The sequence below is a fragment of the Rhincodon typus genome, chromosome 10 (assembly GCF_021869965.1).
Source record: "Rhincodon typus isolate 14 chromosome 10, sRhiTyp1.1, whole genome shotgun sequence".
Lineage (NCBI taxonomy): Eukaryota > Metazoa > Chordata > Chondrichthyes > Orectolobiformes > Rhincodontidae > Rhincodon > Rhincodon typus.
In genome coordinates, this window is record NC_063341.1 from 53,998,020 (window position 1) to 54,015,240 (window position 17,221).

The 17,221-nt window shown below is 39.6% G+C and overlaps 1 long non-coding RNA gene across 1 annotated transcript in view; it reads right to left on the reverse strand.

Annotated features, from left to right (window-relative positions):
* Positions 1-1,289: 1,289 nt before the first annotated feature.
* Positions 1,290-17,221, reverse strand: part of LOC109936949 — a 96,618-nt gene continuing 80,686 nt past the window's right edge. The window contains exon 4 of the long non-coding RNA XR_007263113.1: positions 1,290-2,071. This is a non-coding gene — a long non-coding RNA (uncharacterized LOC109936949). The remainder of the gene's footprint in view (positions 2,072-17,221) is intronic.

Below are 17,221 nucleotides of genomic sequence, written 5' to 3' on the forward strand. Positions count from 1 at the left end.
TGAGCTGCCTTCTTGAATTGTTACTGTCCACCTGGTGTGGGTTGACCCACAATGCCATTAAGAAGGGAATTCCAGAATTTTAACCGAGTGAAGGAATGGCGATATATTTCCAAGTCAGGATGCTGAGTGACTTGGAGGGGAACTTGCAAGTGGCGATGCTCCCATGTATTGGCCGCCCTTGTCCTTCCAGATGGAAGTGGTCATGGGCTTGGAAGATGCTGTCAAAGGATCTTTGGTAAATTTCTGCAGTGCATCTTATAGATAATACACACTGCTGTTACTGATTGCCAGTGATGGAGGGACTGGATGTTCGTGGATGCAATGCCAATCAAACAGGCTGCTTTGCTCTAAATGGTGTCAAGCTTCTTGAGTGTTGTAGGAGCTGCATCGATCCAAGTTTATGACAAATACGTTGTAAGAAGTCACATTATGATCACAGCAGTGGGTTGGCACTTTAAATGTTTTCTTTACAGTGAATTTGTGTTATTTTTAGTGAAGGTTCAGTAGGATCATCATACTTTAATAGGATTATGTGATATCTTGATGGATTTATTTAAAAACTAGTCATGATTTTCAGTCTAAGGTGAGGTGAGAGTGATTGCCCTTGACATCAAGGCTGCATTTGACTGAGTGTGGCATCAAGGATCCCTATCAAAACTGGAATTAATGGGTATGGAGGAAACTCTCTGTTGGTGTGCATCATACCTGGCACATAGGAAGATGGCTGCGGTTGTCTTAAAGAGCTTTAAGAAAAGTGCGCAAACAACATCAAGGTAGTGCCCCAATGGCTGTGGTCAGTCATCTCAGCTCCAGGATATCTCTGCAGGAGTTCCTCAGGGTAGTATCCTAGTCCCAACCATCTTTAGCTGCTTCATCAATGACCTTGCCTCCATCATAAGGTCAGAAGTGGGAATGTTTGCTGATGATTGCATAATGTTCAGCACCATTTGTGATTCTTCAGATACTGAAGCAGTCCATGTTCAAGTACAACAAGACCTGGACAATATCCAAGCTTGTGCTGACAAATGGCAAGTAATATTCATACCACACAAATTCCAGGCAGTGACCATCTCCGATAAGAGACAATCTAACCACCACACCTTGACATTCAATTGTGTTACCATCATTGAATCCTCTACTATCCTCTACTACCTGGATATTACTGTTAACCAGAAACTCAACTGGACACACCACATAAACATAGTAGCTACAAGAGCAGGTCAGAGGCTAGGAAAATGGTGGCGAATAACTCACCTCCTGACTCCCCCAAGACCTCTCCATCATCTACAAGGCACAAGTCAGGAGTGTGATGGAATACTCCCCACTTGCTTGGATGAGTGCAGCTCCATCAACACTCAGGAAGCTTGACACCATGCAGAACAAAATAGCCTGCTTGATTTGGCATAACCAATCATCCGCTCCCTCCATCTCCAATGCTCGGTAACAGCAGTGTGTACTATCTACAAGATGCACTATAGAAATTCACCAAAGATCCTTTGACAGCATCTTCCAAGCCCACAACAACTTCCATTTAGAAGGACAAGGCAGCAGATGCATGGAAACACCACCCTCTGCAAGTTCCCTTCCAAGCCACACACTTGGAAATATATCACCACTTCTTCATTGTTGCTTGGTTGAAATGCTGGAATCTCCTCTCTCAAGGCACTGTGGGCCAACCCACAACATGGACTGCAGTGGTTCAAGAAGGCAGCTCACCATCACCTTCTCAAGGGCAACTAGCGACGGGCAATAAATTCTGGCCAGCCAGTGACATCCATGGCCTACAAGTGAAGCATAAAAGCTGATGTACCTAACCACTCTTTTAAATAGCCTTTATGATTTTATTTCAAAGGTAGAAATGTTTATTTCATTGGCTGGCTGGTCATGACCTATCAAAATCTACCTTAAGCTAAATTAACATTGGGGCATCTAATTCTTTGTTCACACCACCACGTTACAGCCCACCTTGATGTTGTTTGTGCACCTTTCTTAAAGCTCTTTTTCCTGGTGATGTATTCCACGACTACCAAGAATGCAGTCCTCTAATTATTGACTCCTTGCAAGTTGTTGCCTGTTGAATTTAAAACAGAGTAAACCTGATTAAACATAAAAAGAAAAGTGCTTGCAGAGTTAATTTCTCTAGATTTCAAAAGAAGACAAACTCAACAAATGCTGACATCAATCAATCCATGTCAGCTCCCAACGGTGTCTTTCAACTTCCAGATAAACTTTACACCATTTCAATTAATTTAATTTCTGTGGTTCTGTTTTATAATATGCCCAGATCAGACAAGGTGACTCCACGTTCTTTGTATCTGGTTTCATTTTTAACAGTCTTATCAAAACATGAAGTTTTGCCAATATTCCAGCTCTTCATCAAAAGCTTTTAATTTGGGCTATTGTTTTCAGCCTCATTTAATGATCCTTAGAACTGTTGGTTAGATTTGCCATAGACTGAAGTGTTGTTTTTCATCATGTCCAGTGACGTTGCCTACCTGTAAAAACAATTTCTGTAGCTTTCTAGTAGGTTAAAAATTCAAAAAAACCTTTCGCCATTTAAGAGGCAGGCTAAGTCAATGAGGACAATTTTGCGATTTGTTTATTTTTTGGCAACAACATATGGTAAACAGCAATCCGTTATTCATTTAAATCACCAATGCTTCTGTGTTGGATTGCTTCACATATCTCTACTCCAAATGTTAGTGAAATTAATATTCTAATTTGTTACTTGTAACGAACTTCAAATTGTTGGAGCAAAGAGGATTGATGAAGGCAGAGAGGTGGACGTTGTCTATATGGACCTCAGTAAGGCATTCGACAAGGTTCCACATGGTAGACTGGTGAACAAGGTTAGATCACATGAAATACAGGAAGAACTAGCAATTTGGATGCAAAATTAGGTTGAAGGTAGGAAACAGAGAGTAGTGGTGGAGGTAACACGGTGTAGATGCTTTTCGGACTGAAGGCCTGTGACCAGCAGTGTGCCATAGAAATTCACTGCTTTTTGTCATCTATATAAATGATTTACATGTGAATGTAGGAGGTATGGTTAGCAAATTTGCAAATGACACCAAAATCGGTGCTGTAGTGGACAGCAAAGGCTACCTCAGAGTACAATGGGATCTTGATCAGATGGGCTGAAGAGTGGCAGATGGAGTTTAATCTGCATAACTATGGGGCGCTACATTTTAGTAGGGCAGGACTTGTACACTAAATGGTAAGGTCTTGGGGAGTGTTGCCGAACAAAGAGACCTTGGAGTGCAGGTTCATAGTTCCTTGGAAGTGGAGTCGCAGGCAGGTAGTGTGGTGAGGAAGAAATGCTTGCCTTTATTGGTCAGTGCATTGAATATAGGAGTTGGGATTTCATGTTGCAGCTGTACAGGACATTGGTTAGGCCGCGTTTGGAATACTGCATTTAATTCTGGTCTCCTTGCTATAGGATGAATAATGTTAAACTTGAAAGGATTCAGAATAGATTTACAAGGATGTTGCCAAATTTGGAGTGTTTAACCTATAGAGAGAAGCTGAATAAGCTATTTTCTCTGGAGTGTTGGAGGCTGAAGAGTGACCTTATAGAGGTTTATAAAATCATGAGGGGCTTGGATAGGGTGAATAGGTAAGGTCTTCCCTCAGAGTAGGGGAGTCCAAAACTAGAGGGCATAGGTTCATGGTGAGAGGGGAAAGATTTTAAAAGGGACCTAAGGGGCAACTTTTTCACACAGAGGGCGGTGCGTATATGGAATGAACTGCCTGAGGAAGTAGTGGAAGCTGGTACAATTACAACATGTAAAAGACATCTGGATAGGTATATGAATAGGAAGGGGCTGGCAAATGGGACTGGTTTAATTTAGGATATCTGGTTGGCATGGACGAGTTGGACTGAAGGGTCTGTCACCGTGCTGTACATCTCTGACTGACTATTCCACAAGCAAGACTCTTGTACAATACAAGGCCCACCAATATCTGAAATAAAAACAGAAAATGCTGGAGAAGCTCAGCAGGTTTGGCAGCAACTGTGGAGAGAAATCAGAATCAATGTTTCGAGTCCAATGAGCCTTCACCAGAACTCAGCCCTCCATATCTGTGTGTATATGTATGTTTAGAAATTTAAACAAAAATTGTGTAACATCATAACTGTAGAAATAAACCTGCACATATTGATCACACAGGGAGGGTAATGTGGTTGGTGTGAGTGGATCAGGTAAGCCATTATACTCAAGCATATTGAATAAAAATAAAACAGAAGCTTTAAGCATTTGGCTGTGGATGTTTTAATGCCAAGAAACAGGCAGTGAATTGCAAGAACATTAGTATTGACTTTAGGGGGTTACTCGCCCTTAGAGAGTGTGAGACAATAGAACAAATAGCTCAGAAAACAAGCATAATTCACTACTGGGGAAACTAAGGTTCTGATAAAAATAGATTTCCTTTTTAAACAGATAACATAAGAGACATATAAATTGACAGAAAATTTATGATAGTCGCAGAATATCGAATGAGCTGAAGGATAAAAAGATTGAGAGGCTTTCTTTGCCCTCATGTGCAGTGAAGGATGTCTCTCCAATTGCTATGTGGTAAACAGGGCTTATATAATAACTGTAAAAACACTAAAAGATGTTTGGAAGGGAGTGTGGAGAGTATGTCGTTGAGTGGAACTGCTTCTCTCATCAGCAATTTGCCAATGCAAAAGGGGAAGATAATAATTTCAAGCTCCTGTTCTACCAGGGCCAACATTTTCAGTGTTGGCTGAATTAAGCAGACTGCAGCTGCATGTTCTGAGCCATTTCCAGCTTGATTTGATTTCCTCGGCAGCACCCTCTGTTGCTGTTGCCACTCCAGCTGAGCTGAAGGCTGGTGGGGCCAGCTGTTGCACTAAGCTGATTACTGAAGCATGAAAATAATAGTCAAAGATACTCCAATGAACAACTAGAAACTCAATGCATATCTGAAGCCTTCACACATGAAGGCTTGGGGGAGGGATGGAAGTGATGGAGGTTGGTGTTTGAGAGGGGAAATGAAGCTTTGTTATGTACCACAAGTAACTGAGTTATTAGTTCCTTGTGAAGTACAGCTTTATGATATTAATTTCCATTTCGTAGGAAAAAAATCAAAAAACTGTTTTACTTTCACGCGATTGATTTTAAGGCAATTCTGCAAGTGTGAGTTGAGAGTGTTGTCTGGTGTCACAGTACTTTTTTAACAATTTAAGTCGAAATGAGAATGAAATACTAATTTTCCCTCTGAGTCTTTTTTTAAATCCTTGTGAGTGTAGGTATGGGAGTCTCTGAAAGGAATAGCTAAATATCAAGGTACTTTTAATGTCATAAAAGTAAAATACTACGGATGCTGGAAACTGGAGAAATGGAAAATGCTGGAAATGCATGGCAGGGTTTGGCAGCATCTGTGGAGAGAGAAATAGTTATTGTTTCAAGTCCAATGCTTGGGATTTCCCTTCCATAGATCTGAATGACATTTTAAAAGGCAGGGTACTTCCCAATTATTTCATTTGCTTATTTAGTTGAAGGATTATTTTACACTTCCATCTATTTTCATATTCCCGTTGGTGTCAGCTCAGCAGTGACTGAAGTAATAGGGGACCCCTTAGCTATTCCACAGGATTAAGAGAGTTGAAATCAGGTCGATTAGCTGTGGTAGAGCCACTATTTTAGGACGTGCTGGATTTATATCCCGTCTAAGACATCATCTGAATTCAAATTGGTGAAAGGCAGTGGGTAAGTCTTTTAGTCATTTTCCTCCTAATCCAACCATTGCTTTTGAGACATGTCACAGCAGTTTCTAGATACCTCTGGGAATTCTACTGATTATACTGTCCTTAGCTCTGACAACACACATTAGCTATGAGCTTGTATTCTTAAATGAAGGTGTTGCATGCCAAGAGAGAATTATCACTTGTTAGATTTCGACTGTTAGTGCCATGGTTGGGTTTGATTTGAACTGCTAGCTGTTACTTACAGATACCTGTCACTATTTTGTTTTCCATCAAAACTCACTGATTATAAAAGTAATAAAGAATATATTTGATTCCCAGGCAATATTGCAGAGTCATAACTCACAGTTAAAGGAACCTAGGGTGAAATATAATCCAAGTGATGGGGGTCTGATGAGAGTTCTACATTACTACGTTCGGGAAGGTCTACCATATCATGTGCCAGTCCGGCAATTGGTGACTGGCAGAGCTGTTGGGCCATCTAACGTTGCCAGCTCACTATCTTGTCAGTGTCACCAGGGGGATAGTGGTAGCTGTCAGCAATGCATCCAGCAGAAGCCCCAGATCAGAGAGGGCCACAGGTCACATCTGAGTGAGGGCGGGATGGGAATCATAAGGAAGGGCCCACTGGCTGGGTTGGGCCGCGGTAATTGGGGGTCTCAGAGAGTCACCCGCTATTGTGTCCTTTAATCGGGTACTGAATGCCTTTGAATCAGGGAGGCCTCTGGGGAAACCACAAACAAGCCAAAAGGGGTGCACATTTTGGCATTTCTGCATGGTGACAGTGCCACCACAAGTGATTGAAAACCAGAAAATCTACAACGAATTCCTTCAGTGGACATTCATAGCCATCAAAAGAGTCTCTACTGGGGTTTTGAGTCCAACAACCCTTCTTTAGAACTTTGTAATCTTTGAACTCAAATGTTGAGTTGAATCTTATGTTTTTTTGCCAAAGTGTAAGTTCTATCGAGTGCTTTGGATTTTCTTTTGACATGAGGCCTAGTGAAATTTCTCATCATATCTTAACAAACTCGCCTAATTAAATACCTCCTCCACCTCTATGGCAACCCTCAGGTCTGATTATATCCTGATCTAGCCATGCGTCATTCTGGAACAACCCATCGTTCTCCAGATATCCACTGAAACACCAGCTTTTCTTGGTGCCTGTGCCAGCTTTAAAAGCCCATTGTGCACCCGGACAGCACTGTCAGTTTGGACCTGGCCTGCGTGGTTCCAGACATGGCAGACAAGGGGAAATTGTTACTTTACTTTGTGAATGGACACATGGACGCCATGCTGGTTGGGATGGTGCAGACACAGAATGTCCTTTTCCCCAAGGATGTGCAGTGGAGGCCATGACACCAGACCATACCAGCCTGGTCCCAGGTTACCACCCAGCTCAGTGCAGTCTCAGCCATCTGGAGGAAGGGACAGAAATGTAGGAAGAAGGTTAATATCCTTTTCCACTCTGCCAGCATAAGTGTCACCATCATTGCTCCAAACCTCACACTCATTAGAACTGTACCCACCTCCCACCAAGTTTCATGTTCTACCACACTCTCTCTATGGGCTGCTACATCATCTCTACACGCTCTTACCCACCCAAATCCCAACACCACTAGCCCTGAATGTTCTCTGTGCTGCCTACTCACTCACTCAGGACACCTCCCCAGCTAACCATTGAGAGGCTTTCTGGAGTGTTGGAGGCTAAGGGTGACCTTATAGAGGTTTATAAAATCATGAGGGACATGGATAGGATAAATAGACAAGGTTTTTTCCCTGGGATGGGGGATTCCAAAAACAGAGCAGTTTAAGTTGAGAGGGAAAGATTTAAAAGGAAATTGAGGGGCAACTTTTTCACGCAGAGGGTGGTGTGTGTCTGAAATGATCTGCCAGAGGAAACGGTGGAGGCTGGTACAATTACAACATTAAAAAGGCACCTGGATGGGTCCTAGAATTGGAAGGTTTTAGAGGGATGTGGGCCAAATGCTGGCATTTGTGACAAGATCAATTTAGGATATCAGGTCAACATGGACAAGTTGGATCTATTTCTGTGCTGTATATCTCTATGTATCTATTTTCACTGCTATATTGAACATTATACAACTAGAATCCCTAGTACCACTGCAGTTGCTGCTAGTGCCCTCAGGCAAATCTTCCTCAGGAATGGATTTACTCAAAATTATTTAAAATTGCTCTCAATGGAGACTTTTTAGATGAGTGGGTTTCAGCCTTTCAGTCAAGCTGTGCTGAAATTAAGCCGAATGTTCTTCATCGCCCTTTTTATAAAATGCTTCTGGAAGATATTTAGTGTCATCAGAACATCTAAAGGCAGTCTGTCCTGAGAAGGGAGGAAAGTTATGTGTTGTTTTAACAATTGAAGGTGCCAAGCTATACTTTTGCGTCCATGATGTAGTTTTATGCCCGTAGCCCTGTTAAATTGTAGTGTTACACTGTAATATCTGAGGGCATCAAGGCCACATATCTAAATTCACTTCTGCTGAATAGATTGTCTATAATTTGGCAAATGGAGGAGTTGGCTTCTTGGCACAGATGGAAGAAAGGGAAGCAAGGGGAATGATATGATCCTTACCAAAAAGACAGTGGCTGTAGCATCAGGTCAACCATTCACAAGTATTTAATGTTGGACCAAGGTCATTCCAACATTACCAACATGCACCTTTCCCAATAGTCACATGTCATTAATGCATCAAATACTATTAGGAATTTAATCATCTACATCAAGAAATTCATTGTAGCCTTCATATCTCTTTAGACCATATGTTATAGGTGCTAAAATAGGCCACTCAGCCCATCAATGCTACTCCACCATTCAATGAGATCATGGCTGATCTAATAATCTGCAACTCCACTTTCTTGATTTATCCTTGATTCTGTTACTGATTAACAATCTGTCTAGCTCAACCTTGAATATGCTTAATGAGTCAGTTTCTTGGAAGTGTCTCTTTATTCATAATTTAAAATGGCGGGAAAAAGTTGTAAACTCACATAGTATACAGAATTTATTTCTCTCCCATGGGCAGGTTCAGTGGTGGAATGGGCCATACGATCAAACCTGATCAAATTTGAGATGAAAAGGCCAACTGGGATCCATACGTGATTCCTTAAGAACCACCTAAGGGTCTCATCCGACTTCTGCTAGTATTCAACCAGTTGTGGGTACGGAACTAGGCATAATTCGATTAAGTACCTGATTGGAATGAAATATGTCAGACTTCCTGGTGAAAAGTGACTTATGGCTCTCACTCGTTCTCCAACCAATGGGTGAGACTGCCTTCACTAACTCCTGGTCAGTCAGTATTTCAGTGTCATCACACCAGTTAAGAAATTAATGCATTCCAAATGATTCTTTGCAGAAATCCTTAATGCTTTTTATTCCTGCTTTTTGTTTGAAATGAAAAATGGCCTAATAGAAGAGAAAGAATAACTAGATCAATCCTCCTGATTTCTGCTGTTGTATGAGCAGTCAAATGAAGTTAAAAAAGAAACTATTAAAATATTTAATTGTATTCCAAATTTATTTTGTTTTAACTCTCAGTTTACAGAAGTTGAAAACTGTTCACAGTAACCTTTTAGTACACTTTTGAAACATCTGCAGCTTTGGATTTTTTATCTTTATTTCTGGAATATCTGAGCTGTTTCCACGAGGCATTTTTCAATGGAAGCTGCAAAGCTGGGAAAGTGTGGGAGACACTAATGGACAGCCTTTTGCCATTATTGACAATGTGAGTAGTTGATGAAATGCATCATCAGTAAGGAGGAGGAAAGAGAGGTGAAGATTCAACAGTGGAGCTGCCCATCATATTTCCTCCAGCATAAACTCAGTAACTGCTTGAAAGCAAATAGATACACAAAGGAAAATTCAAGCACAAGATGTCATGTGAATCAAGAGGTGTAACTGCCCTGCAAATCCTTTACAAGTGCATGCACAGAAAAGCATCAGGTGTAACTAAATGCATAAACAAGATCTCACAAATACAGCAAGTACAACAATAATAACCTGCTTTTATATATCCCTATCAACATAATAACAACATTCCCAAAGTGCTGTGCAGAAGCATTATCAAATCAAATTTGACATCAAATCACCTTTGATGATTGGTCAAATGACCAAATACCTGGTGAAAGAAGTAGGTTTAAGGGAATAAAGCAGAGTGGAGAGTTAGAGAGAATTTCAAAGCCCAAGGTCTGGTTAGGTGAAGGCATGGCATAATAATGGAATGATTAATATCGGAAATGTTCCACAGGCTAACATTGGAGTTCTAAGGAAGGGTCACCGGACCCGAAACGTTAACTCTGATTTTTTCTTCACAGATGCTGCTAGACCTGCTGAGCTTTTCCAGCAACTTTGTTTTTGTTCCTAACATTGGTGAAGTTCAGATATCACAGAGACTTGAAGGGAGACCTGAGAAATTGGGGGAGGCCATGGAGATTGCTCAACCAGGATTTAGTATTAGTCAGTGACTACAGCAATAATGATTGAACGAAACTTGGTAGGATTTACGACATGGTCAGTAGATGGAGGTGACCTCAGGTTTACAGTGACTAGAATGTAGCAAACTAGTCATTCTACATACTAGGCAACTCCCGGATCAATTCAGCAGCTACATATAAAGGTTCAAGGAAGTCAGAAAATTATCCAGCTGTATCTCCTCTTCAGTAATCACTTCTTCAAGAGTCATTATTAATACAATTATTCTCCTTGTAGTAAATATAATGGAAAAACACTGCTGCCATTGTGTAATACATTGTTAGATATCACAAGGTACAGTGACAGTGTTCCTCCAAATATCTGGAAAAGTAGATTCTTGACAGAGTCGGAGAAAGACAATTCCTGGATTCTGTGATAACAAGGTGTAGAGCTGGATGAACACAGCAGGCCAAGCAGCATCAGAGGAGCAGGAAGACTGATGTCTCGGGCCTAGACCCTTCTTCAGAAAGCACTCTCAGTGAAAGCCTTGGCTGTTGACCTTACATTTCAGTTATAAGAAAATGTTCTGCAGCATGTGTCTCACCCTCAACTATTTGCCATTGATAGACAGAGTTCCCCACTAATACTGATTTTGCGAAATGATACATACTGCCTTCATACCACCATGTTTAAAATCCCTAATCAAATTGTTATCTGTATCTTCTCTTCCTTGTCACTATGAAGGATATCATGAACTAAGCATTAGATTGACAGGTATTCCTGTTACTGAAAGGTTGTGTTCACTTGGGTTTCACAGAGCTCAGTCTTGAATCCCTTACTCAGAGGCATATATAAATGGTTTAGCTTTAAATGTAAGGATATGTTTAAAGGTTTGCTGATGATACAGCAGTTGATTTTGTAGTTGGTAATGAGGAAAAAAAGCTATAGACTGCATGAGGGTATCAATGAACTAGTCAGTTGGGCAAAAGACAGGTAGCCAATGGGAATTCAATCTAGAGAACTGTAAGGTAATGCATTTTGGGAGAATAAGCAAATCAAGTGAATATACAATAAATGGTAGGATACTGAGAAGTGTAGAGGAGCAGAAGGACCTTAACATGCATGCCTGAGGATCTCTTAATGCAACAGGACAAGTGGGTAAGGTGTTTAAGGAAGCTACTTGTTTGCTTATTGACTGAGACTTAGAACATGAGTATACTGAGGTAACACTAGAACTGTACAAAACACAGGTTTGACCACAGTATAAGTACTGTGTACAATTCTGGTCACATTACAATGAGTAATTGCTATACGAAGGGTATAGAGGAGATTTCTGAAAATGCTCCCGGGATTCAAAAATGTTAGCTATGAGGAAAGATTGCATTGGCTGGAGTTGTTTTCCTTGAAACAGTGGTGCCTGAAAGATTTCAAAGAAGTACCTAGCATTGTGCAAAGCACTTGACAGGGTGTTTAGGAAAAACCTATTTTTATTCTCAGAGAGACAATAATCAGAGAATATAGATTTAAAGTAATTGGCTGTAGGATTAGAGAGTTGAGGAGTATTTATTTGAACTAGAGGGGTGAGGTACTGGATTCACTGCCCAAAAGGGCAGTAGAAGCTGAAAGCTATATCTTAATTGAAAATATGCCATGTGTGAGTACACATCAGAAATCACAGGAGCTGTGCGCTACATTATAAAAATAGAATCTTTTTCAGCTGACAGATATAATAGGCCAGTTGCATTTCAATGATTCTATAGACAATCTCCTCACACTACCCAATCATATCCCCAGAAGAACTACTCATATGAGTTTTTAAAAAAAGACAATGGCATAATCTTTCAAATAAATTTGTTAAGTGAAGATGTAGAATTTTCACCATTTGAATATTGGCTCATTAGGTCATGCACTGACTCTTAGAAGTTTCAAAAGTCTGTCTTTGTTGTTGACTTAGAATTGCCCTTGAACTTATGTCTAAAGTAGTACATTTAACAAACATACCTGATTCTAAATAAGCAATCTGTTAAAAAAAAAGTTCTTTCCACATGATTTCCTTTTAACCTCATCAATGTTTGCTGACATAAGAACAAATCTTCAAATTTAATTCAATGGCATTTCTGAACATCCATTAATGGAAGTCTTTTGATCATGGCTTTCTCACTGTATTCAGCATCTGTGTCTGAGATGGTGGCGACTAGGAAGTACACAACAGTAGGTCTCCCTACCAGTTTGGCGAGTGTTTATCTTCAAATACTTTGCTGAGGAATGATGCCTTACCATTTAAGGAATTGCATATGCTAATTTGGACTTTATTGCCTTCTGGTATACAAATGTAGATTTCTGGTGTATGTGCTGTGCTGCTACAAATGGAACTAGATAGAATGTACTAGATAGAATTTTAAGATTACACTTCATCATTATCATTGGTATTTCTGAGAGAGAATAATTAAGATGCAACTCTTATTGGGGAAACTACAGGTTTGATTGAGCAGCGATAAGAGTTTTAAATATATATTACATGCACTAACGACTGAGTCTTATAACTTATCATATTTTTGAAAATTAATTCAGCTACAAGATTCAATGAGAATTTTTGAATATTGTTGTAAGTGAGAGTGGTGGAAATAAGAATAACTGTACTTACAAATCACAAAGATTGGTGTCATAAAAGATCAATGACAAAATGCTTCCTCCATTAATTTGAATGTGTGTTACTCCTTCTTCAGAAGGAAGATCGAGTTGCCTTCAAATCTCAGGAAGTGTAGTCAAAGGGGAACAACTTCTGTTCCTGCTGAACTGAGCCAGTGCAGTCTACAACAACTGTTATCAGCTCAGTAGGCACAGAAGGTTGAGCCCGGTTGCCCCAGTTGTTGATAGTCTTTCAGATCAGTAACCTAGATAATTCAAGCAGCATTTCCAAAGCAAATTCAACAGCATTTTCTTGATCTGCAACCTCAACTGCCTGGTAACATAAGGGCAGCAGGGAACATCACCACCTCCAGGTTCCTAATCGAGCAACACACTAGCCTGACTTGAAAATGTATTGCTTCTTTCTCGTCATTGGGTTAAAATTCTGGAACTTCATCCTTACAGGCCTATAAATATAACTACACAAATACACTGTAAAGGTTCAAACAGATGTCTCCCTAATACCTTCAGAAGGACAACAGTGATGGGCCATAAATTCTGGCCTTGCCAGCAATGCGGACATCTCATGTACAAATAATGAAGAAAAAACATAATATATTAGCACTACAACCATAGGGGCTAGGTCCTTCTTCATGTTAACACCTTGCAATCTTGGTTGACAACTGGAGGACTTAGTGGCATGGAATAACTTGGATTAGAAAAACATTTGCAGATAAAAGGATGGGCCCAGGCACCACTGTAACATTATCCATATCATTAGGTGCTTTATATTTATTTTGTTTTGGTAGTTCTGCATTATTCTGTGCCATCCATTCAACACTTAATTGTGGTGCAAATTCTGGAGTGCATGATAAATCGTCCACAAGGATCTTCTCTGCATTGACTGTGCCTATGTGCAACTAATGGAAGTTAACTTATTGTCATCAATTTATTGTCAAATTGATTTGCTAATTGAAATGTAGAAGGTCAGCAATTTACTATTAGCTGAATACAGAGTAGCACCAGTCAGTAAAATAACATTGTCTCTGATATTTGATTTTGGAGCTGCTGAAGGCAGGAAGCACTGGGAATACGTCCAAAAAAGTATACCAGTGTAAAGACAGTTTAACAAGTTTTCCTTTGCTGGTAATCTTCTTTTATAGAAATTATCTTTAATAGAGTTCAGTGTTAAGTAGACTCAAACTTATTAGACATATCAGTCATGAAATAGATTTGGCAACCCTATTTAAAAATGATCTAACGCTGTTGACGTTTAAATCCACTTCATGACCAAACTCTGCTTGCTCTAGTGTTATTGAAGGATAGCCAGTCTTTATTTCCAATCTAGAAATGTTCTGCAAAAAATAGAGTAAGGTTAAAGGATAGTTTCATTCAAAATGAATAGAAATTAGAAATATTACAGTTAGAAGCAATTTTGCAATGATGGACAATCATATCGGAGACTAAGTAAGAACAATAACTTCACAAAATACATATATATTCTTCCATAACATTTAATTCTATATTGTACCTTGGATTAATAGTAATGTTGAGTTATAACATCTGTACAAAATCAAATATACGATTATGTTTTGATAAACGATCGATTTCACAGTATGCTCCTACTGAAGGACAAATTCCTTACAATAGTTATCTGTTTTTTATGCCTGTACTAATATTTGTAATCTAGCTACCTTAGTTCACCTCTACGCCAGATTGAAAAATACATCAACCTGTGATTGATGCAGTGCAATAATATTCTACATTTCCGTCGAATTTCTGTCTGCTATTTAAATAGAGGTTAATATTTAAATAATAATTTTGCACAAGCTAATTCCTAGGTTATTTCTCTTATGGGGACTATGTTTCTACTAGTTGGGATGAGAGTACTGTTAGTAAAGTGGGCATTTATTGCCTATCTTTAGTTGCCCTTGAGAAATGATGGTGAAGCCTTCCCAAACTGCTGCAGTCCATGTCATGTGCTGAGTACTATTTGGGAAGGAGTTCCTGGATAAGGTTAAATTAGATTAGATTACATTTCAGTGGGACAAAAATGTAACTGACAGAGTGTTGTAACATAATTGAGTATTTAGCATCAGTCAGCAATCTTACCAATCATGGTATGCTAGACTGTAAGTAGCAAAGTCTTATGCATACTCTTCTTTATATGTAGATTATAGTCTCGTGTGTTTATTTATTTTTTGGTAAAGTTCTTGTGTTCACTTACACAATGTGAATAGTGAGGAAAGGATCCTTTCTTACTGTTGACATGGTTATGGGATATAAAGATGTTTTGCACATAATTACCAAAAATTACTTCAGTTTGAAAACAAATCTCTTAAGTTAATATTTTTGTTAATACATCAGAAGAAAGCACTGAGACATATGGCTCAATTTTTGATCCAGAGTCAGATGCAAAGAGTCAAAAAATTTCCAATTCCCTAAATCTGACTGGTGAGAAACTTTCTCAGATGATCGGATTTTCATCCTGGGAACAGGCACCAACTGGAATCAGTCTTGCCACCCCTAAAAACAGTGCACAGGCAGCTACAGCAGCTGTCAAGTACTGAGGTAGGCACCTTAGAAAGGCTACCTCAGTTCTCTGGGATTCCATCCTCATTATAATAGAAACAATATCCTCCTCTAGCCCTCATTCCTCACAGTTTCCATGCTGCATCCATACAAGCTCATGCCTCTGTACTCACTCCCATACTCCTATATGGTTTCTCAGAATCTGTGCCAAGTTAGAACCAACACATGACCCCCACTCATCTTCATAGCCCAATAACTTTGCTAACTTAGTGTCAACTCATGTCAACCCATGATGTTTCACCCACATCCTCACATCTTCCATGTCAACTCAACAAATATTTACAATAGACAGATCACAGGACACATATTGAATTAAATAAAAGTCAAAGTACGTGTTAACAACTTTTCCCTGAAAGTACTTAATCCCTTGTAAAAAAAATCCCATGTATGTTCATAGCCTCACAGCAAAGACATTTAATTCCTTTATATTTACTTGGAACCTACAATCAACATGTGTATTTACAGGCCCCCCACTGTGATAAGATGCATTGTGAAAGCAGTATAGAAGCATTAAAGCTAAAATGATGATCCACAGGTCTGTGTCAACAAAAAGCTAATGAAATTGCAAGCCACTTTTCTTTTCAGCACAGCAGGCATTTTTTGTTCAAAATTTAAAGGGAAGGTGATTTAAACAAATTGATAGTTCCACACAGCTTTTATACACATCATTGTCTGTTGTTAACAATCCTGAAGAGGTACTTTAACCACTCCAGAGGCTACCCAGACCTCTCCAAACGTGTACCCGAGCCCCCCAAAGGATCACCTGACCTCCTCAAGATGTCTGGTAGATTTAGAATTTTCCTCAAATGTCTAAAGCCCATAGATTATTTTTCAGAAACTTAGGTGATGAAAATCACCTCTGAGTCAAGGCAGTTGCACATTTAAAAGTACTGTGGCCACCAACAACTGTGGATGTATGAAATACCTCCCGGCCTAATACTCTCTTCTCCTCAGTGAGAATTGTGAGCTTGGGGGGCAGGACTTCTAGAATCAACACTCTGGTTCCAATTTGACTGAGGCAAGGAAACCTTCTGACTCAAAACATTTGTGTCATAACTTTCCTGGAAAAGAGACTGCAATGTGCTCTTCAGAGCTTTTAATAACTGTTCTCATTAGGTGCAAACCCCTCTTGAAACGTTTTATTCCTCTGACAATGGATTGGAGAAATTCATTAATCTATAGAGCTAGATTAGAAAGTGGTTCGGAGCATGCAGGTTAAGCAGGGATGATATTCAGTTCAGCTGCCACATAGCACTCAACTGTTATTAAGAGCAATAACTATTAGATTTGCACATTTGCTGGGGCCTGTCAGTCATCCTTCATTACTGTGTTTTCAATATTTAGAATTTTATTTTATTTCATGTTCAGACACTCCAAACAAAACAAAACACTCACAGAAATAAAAACAAATTATAGAAGCTAGTTTCAAAGTATATTTCAGAAGTATGCTATCCATTATTAAATAAAAAAATCTCTTATTAGAGTTATAAATAAATTACAGCTTGTGCAGCTTCTAAGTGCCCAGTGTGAGCCTAAGCAATGACTGTCATCCTATCAATCAAAGGATGCTTATAAAAGCCCAGGAATAATGTACTGTGCCAAATGCATGTCAAAAGAGACTCAGAGTTCTGAATGATTCTTCTTTCATGAAACACAAGTAAGTTATGCTCTGTGCTATTTGGCTGGAATGGTCAGCAAGCTCTGGGTAGATGTATTCAGCAGCAGGGATAGTAGGAACTGCAGATGCTGGAGAATCTGAGACAACAAGGTGCAGAGCTGGATGAACACAGCAGGCCAAGCAGCCTGCTCCTACGATGCTGCTTGGCCTGCTGTGTTCATCC